Source organism: Microtus ochrogaster, chromosome 5 (assembly GCF_000317375.1).
Source record: "Microtus ochrogaster isolate Prairie Vole_2 chromosome 5, MicOch1.0, whole genome shotgun sequence".
Taxonomy (NCBI): Eukaryota; Metazoa; Chordata; class Mammalia; order Rodentia; family Cricetidae; genus Microtus; species Microtus ochrogaster.
The window spans coordinates 26,667,858-26,674,448 of record NC_022012.1 but is presented as its reverse complement, the minus strand read 5'-3'; the positions used below and the strand labels follow the sequence as shown (position 1 = coordinate 26,674,448).

Here is a 6,591-nt window from a genome sequence, read left to right as displayed (position 1 = left end):
AGAGAGAGAGAGAGAGAGAGAGAGAGAGAGAGAGAGAGAGGACAAGAAATGAGATGAATACACAGATGATAGTCCATTTAAATTACCCACCCTGAACACTGCACTTCTCTTATTTTCTAAGTAACACCATCAACAGTACTTGGTTTGTCGCATATTGTGCTTATATTTACTCCCTTACCCTCTGTTATTCCATTTGCTTTCCCTCTGAACCCCTCTGCCAGAAGAAGCAGTGTCTTGTGGGCACCTCCTCTATCAGTGAATGAAGGCTGAAGGGTCCACTGCTGCTGTGTGCTTGTGATTTCAATAGCCGTGCTGTATCTGTGTGTCAGCATTTTATGGTAGTCCTCCTCCTTATCCCTCAGCTCTTCATCCCATCTTCTCAGCGTTCTGTACGCTTGGCATGCGTAAGCTGTACATGTCCCACTTAAAGGAGTCTTGACTTAAAGGAGTCGAGAGCTCAGCAGTCACTTCTCAGCATTTGAGGAGATATGAGTCTTGCACTAACAGTCATTCTCTGTACAAAACTTTTCTGTTCTAGACTGGGAGCAGCACAAGTCTATGGATATAAACACAAATATTTAAATTGGACAACATGGTCATTTAGGGAAACAACAATCTTATGTTCTTATTGGGTCCATTATCCCACCAGCCACAGGTTTTTGACCAGGTTGATGGTACCAGATGTGTATCTCTTGTCAGGCAGTAGGCTTGCAATCACAGAGTGACTGTTACCCACCGTAGAGTCATGCCACTATTGTATCAGTGGGCACATAGTGCCTGACCAGTCATATTGCATAGCATGCATGACTCATAGCAGAATGAGACCACTGATACCTGTTCTCCCCCAAGAGCCTGCATAGAGCCTTCTAGCAACACAAACGCCAGCCAGCAGGGAGAAAATGCCTAACTCAATTCTAGCTCTATTTCTTGGTGCCCTGTGACCAAAACAAGTGCCATATTCAGCAATAGGGTCATACCTTCCATTTCTGGGGGGGTACCAAGACCTGTATATGATTTGATCATTTTCAGAAAGCCCGTTTATCATAACACAAACTGTAGGGGAGGGCCAGTGAGATTGTTTAGTGGGTAAAAGTTCCTGCCACCATGCCTGAAGACCTGAGTTCTGCCCCCAGAACATGGTAGAATGAGAGAACCAACTCCTTCCACTTGCCCTCTGGTTTCCATACCCATGCCATGGCATGTGTGCATCCATACATGGATATATACACATGCACGGCCACACAAAATAAGCTTTTAGATGTAGAGGAGGATGCACGAATGCTCTAAACTTCCAACAAGAGAACAAAGCAGAGCAGACAGCTGGGGGTTCTTGGCTGATGGGACAGGCCTGCGTCTGTCACCTAGAACTCTAATGCAGTATTCACTCACTAGCCCTGAGCACTGGCACTGTGGCTAGTCTGTGAATGAGATGAGCTATGATGTAATATACACAATGGATTTAAAAGTTGTAGTATGATAAAATGCATGACGTCTAGGTGGCTGTCGGTGAATCAGTCATCTGTTGTTATATTAATATAACAATGCATTTACTCCATTTACCCTATTATTACAACTCATTTCACCATCTTAGATTCGTTTATTTATTTATGTGCATGAGTACTTGCATTTGTGTGTGTGTGTGTGTGTGTGTGTGTGTGTGTGTGTGTGTGTGTGCCATGTGGATGCCTTGTGCTTGTGGAGGTCAGAAGAGGGCATCAGATCCCTCGGAATTGGAGTTAGAGATGGTTGTGAGTCACCATGTGGTCCTCTGCAGGAGCCCTTAGCTGCTGAGCCATCTCTCCCCTCTCTCTCTCTCTCTCTCTCTCTCTCTCTCTCTCTCTCTCTCTCTCACACACACACACACACACACACACATATATATATATATATATAATTTAAAAAACTCAGCTACCAGTAAGGTGAAATCAACACATGTGACCCAAACACGTAACTCACAATCTACTTGGATTGGACTGCGCTGGGGCAGAATGTTTCAAACTGCCCAGTGATTCACAGGGCATCCATCTTTCCCAGGTTCCTTGAGAAGTGTGCGTTTCTGAGTTACTTCTTTCTGCTAATTGGAAGCTCCATAGACGGGAAGGAGGTATCCATGTCTCTGAAGCTGCAATACCCTCTTGCCTTTTATCGTAGCAGCAAGACGTCTGGACCAGGGTCAAAGGGTCTTGCGAAGGGGCTGAGATAGAGCCGAGACATCAGAGATCGTCTGGGTTGTCTGAGTTGTGGGAGGTTTCCTCTGTCTCCCTTCCTGTTTTCCTGTTGTGGTTGAATCTGGTTCTCTGGGTTGCCCTCCAAACAGCACAGCCCATAGGTTCTGTGTTGGATAGAAACATCAGAAACTTGATCCAAGCTGTGGTCTCCAAATAACTCTCAGCTGTATCCTGTCTCGACCAGGGGAACTGGAGAAATCAGTGCATGAAGGAAATACTATCAGTTCAAGAGGGAGCAAACACAAGAACTTGGTTTAGGTACCTAGCATTCAGGATCTGAACTCAGCATCACTTGCTCTGAGACATCCTGCAAAGACCAGCATCATCAGGAGGCATGGAACACCCAGAGAAGCCTGTTCCACACTCAGAAAGATGAGCCTCCTTCACTCTGTCACTTGCAGCTCTCTGGCACCTTCCTGCATTTCTAAATTCTAAACCTTGCATGGGCGGATAGGGCACACGCCACCTGTGTGGAAAGCCAGGGTGGTGGGGGCTTTGTGTGTAGTTTTTGTTTTGTTTCTTTTCTTGAAACTACACTTTCTTACCAAAAGCAATCAATCACCTCCACACATGGATCCCACAGAAACCCTAAAGGCAGCCCAGATCCCTCAGGTGTGCAATGGGCATGCTACATGAAAGACATGCGGATAGACTCTAATGCAACCACGTGGCTCAGGGAGCCGGGCAAGGCTTTGTGGGTATTGGGTGGCCCCTGACTGTCAGCAGATCTGTGATCTGACAATATACCATACGTCCAGGTGCTCTCAGTGAAATAGGATATCGGGGACCCCTTTCCCTCCTCTTAGGCGCTCACACCTAGTTCCGTATGGCTTTAAGACTCTGAAGGCACTTTCGTGAACCACTGGCAGTTTTTTTAAAGTAGTGTTCAATAAACATACAAAAACAGAAACGTCTGCCTAGGATAGTTATGTCATATTGCTGTGACCTGCCGTCTGCGGCCTTCGCTAGCGCTGAGGTGGAGATGCTCAGAGTTAAACTCTCAAGCCATCACTTCCTCCCTGCTCTATTGTGGCAGCCTTAAGGTCTCTTGTCACCTGCCCCAGCACAGTCAGCTGCCTGTGGGCCCCAACCCCTTCCTGGCTCTAAGTGCAGGTCTCAATACAAATTAGCAGACGCCGTATGGACAAAATGAATGGCCAAACCTCTTCCCTCTCCAGGGCTCCCCACCTCCCCCTCTCTTCTTTTCCTCAAGCCCTCTTCACAGGCGACAGCTGCCTCATTAAAGAGCAGCCTTTATGTTAGACTTCACCTGGACAGGCAGTGGTCACCGAGCGCATGGCTGTGCCATCTGTCTGAGGCAACGAGGATGGAGGTGAACCTGGCAGGCAAGCGCGCAAGTCAGCGAGGTGTGGGTTCCTCCTTTCCCACCTGAGCCAGAGTAGAATAGTCAGGCTCTGTGAGGACAAATGTCCCGGGTGGGCGTCAAACCTTTTCTCTAAGAAAGTCCCTTTGCAGGCCCTGAAGGGGCCTTATTCCAAAGAAGGCCAGGGAGGGGTAGCCAGGCAGGTAGCAGGCCTCTTGGGGACAGCAGGAAGAAGGCTGGAGGAGGGGCGACAGCTAGGATTTCTGTGGGCTGGCGAATGAAGTGCCACTCACTGGTCAGCTAGACACTGCCAGCCATGGAACCCAGGGACCCTGCTCTTCTGCCTCTGCTTCCTGGCCATGCCCAGGGCATGCCCGCCATTGCTCACTATCAGGCAAGCTTTGTTTCGTGACTCATTTTTCTTCTTCTTTTTCATCTTTTATTTTTTTTAGCTCTGCAGAGTAAGGACAACTTTGCCACCCATGCCCACCGTGCATGGCTCCAAATCACAAGGGCCATTAGTTTGGGCACTTCTCAGGTTCTAACCTCTGCCTGGCAAGAAGCCAATTTTAAATTCTGAAATTCCAAGGCCCAACTCCTAAGAAAAACAGCGTTTTAAAGTTCTTCTCCCCGATATCCATTAAAATTAATAAAGGGAGGCTTCGGAAAAGGCATCTCTTCTTCTGCTACCACTGAACCTGGCTGTCTGGCTCTGGGCACCCTGCACAGGAAGCGTGTGTGTGCTGTTCATCCTCCCCACCGCCACCTCTGCCAGCCAATGAAAACCCCACTATCTTGGTTTCAGGCCAACTTAATTCTTCAGGCTTCTCTGGCATTTGGATGGTTTCTCATCTAACAAGAATCTGGGGAAGACAACAAGACTGTGGTGGTATGAGTTCCTCTGTGTGTGTGTGTGTGTGTGTGTGTGTGTGTGTGTGTGTGTGTGTTAGCATATACATGCATATCTGTGATGGAGAGTGTACATTTATATAACTCTATGTGTGTGATAGCCTACAATTGTGTAAATGCATATATTGTATACATATAGGTAGTAGAGTGTATATAATATGTGTTTTATATGCTAGAGTATATGGATGTGACTGTATGGATGTGTATATGGAACATATGTGTGCATATTTGTATATGATGGGCCATGCATATGTGTAAATGTGTGTTTATGTGTACTATGTGAAGTAGCATGTATGTGCACAGCTGTATGAGCATGTGTATGTGTAGTGGAGTATATGGTTATGTAGGACGAGCTGGCATTGTGCACGTAGTATGTGTGGTAAAGCGTGTAGAGTGTAGCAAATTGTCTGCGTGTGTGTACATATGTAGTAAAGTTAAAGTCTGAATGTTTTCATTATGTGTGTGTATGCCGTGGGCGGCGAAATGTGTGTGTGTGTGAGAGTGTGTATGCATGCTAGCGCATAGTTTTCCTGGGGGGTGGGGCAGGGTGCTTGGGCCAGCTCAGCTTAGACACAGGCACCCTGGTCTGACTGGGGCTGCTTCATCTCAAGCCAAGTCCTTCAGCGGCAGAAGCCAAAGGGCCGAGCGCTGGTGAAAAGCCCCGACGTGCTACTGCCTCCCCTCCGACTGCCATGGGGACATTAAACCTTCAACAATCCGGGACTCTGACGGCTGGTTCTTGGTTCTCTGCCTGGAAAAACAGTAGGCAAATAGTAAAACCTTAAATTCTAACATATGTAAGTTATACATCTTATTTTCATTTTCAGCCCATGTTCTCCCCGGTAAGACATCAGGAAAAAATTACCGTCTGCCTTCTAATATCTCAGTGGAGCATTTATCTCCCAGCCATGATAAGTGATCTGCAATATTTTTTTTCCTTTCAGATTAAGAAACAAATTCATTTAATTTTCTTTATTGAATGTGCTCAGGCCTCCCCGCTCTGCCTGACTCTCAGGGTCCCTGGACTGCTCCCCCTCCTTCTGGGTTGGTGACTGCACTCCTGACTGTGGGGATGGGTGGCTCCCCAGCACTCCTTAGGGGCTCTCACTCCGTTTCTACCCACTGCAGAAGACCGAGCAGAGTGACTGGAGACAGCAGCCAGGCCAGGGGATAAGGAAGAGGTTAGCATGCCCAGCTGGCGGACTGTAATCTAGACCTTGTCTGATCTCCTCGGTTTGAAGGCTGGGTTTGGTGCTCTCAAGAGAACTGGTCACCTCCCAGGATGATGCTTGCTGCCCGGCATTATCGTACCACAACAGCCCCCACTGCACCTTCTAGGAGTCTGCTATGGTTCTGCTTCTTGGAAGGACTGAGCGACAGCCGGTCCGGTCAGGATGGCATCTCTCTTGGCATGCTGAGAGCGCCATGATGTTATGCTGAAGGTCACTGGGGATCCGTAGAGTGCTCTGTGTGTACTCAGCTGCATCAGCTGACCACAGGGGGTCTGTCAGCCTAGCACCCCAGTCCATTGCTCAGTGCCATTTGCTGCAAATATCAGATGCTAACTGGGCTGTGTTGTTTCAGTCCAAGATGGGTGATGTGTTTTCTCCCTTATGCACGTCACTGTTGCTTCTCCTGGGAACGGACTGCTCAGGCCTGTGAAATGCTACAAGAGTCATTACAGATCAGGAAGGCAGTCGTGGATTCTATTCTTCTTCCTTGCATCGCCAAACTCTTCTACATGTGGGCTTTAGTTGAGAAGGCTAACCCTGGGAACTGAGTCCCGCACGCATCCACCTTTACTAGCTGTGCAGTTCTTCCAGTCACCACACCTTTCCGTTTTGGTATCCACAGAGGGGATGTAGTAACCCTCGCTCCACAGATCTGGAAGGACTATGGGGAGATTCAGGCAAAGCAAACAGTATGGATAGGCATTAAAATGGTATGTGTACAGTAGCAAGTGATGGCACTATCTCAAGAAATGGCAATGACAAGACACAGGACACACTGACCATCTTATACTGTGGTCGGTCCTGTAACTGAGGAAGACATAAAGTGACCGTGGAGAAGACCTGTCCCTCTCTCTCTCTCTCTCTCTCTCTCTCTCTCTCTCTCTCTCTCTCTCTCTCT

General features: G+C 47.9%; 1 protein-coding gene across 1 annotated transcript in view; it reads left to right on the top strand.

Moving 5' to 3' along the window:
* Window positions 1–6,591, top strand: part of Fli1 (Fli-1 proto-oncogene, ETS transcription factor) — a 121,733-nt gene that overhangs the window by 71,620 nt on the left and 43,522 nt on the right. The window lies entirely within an intron of this gene.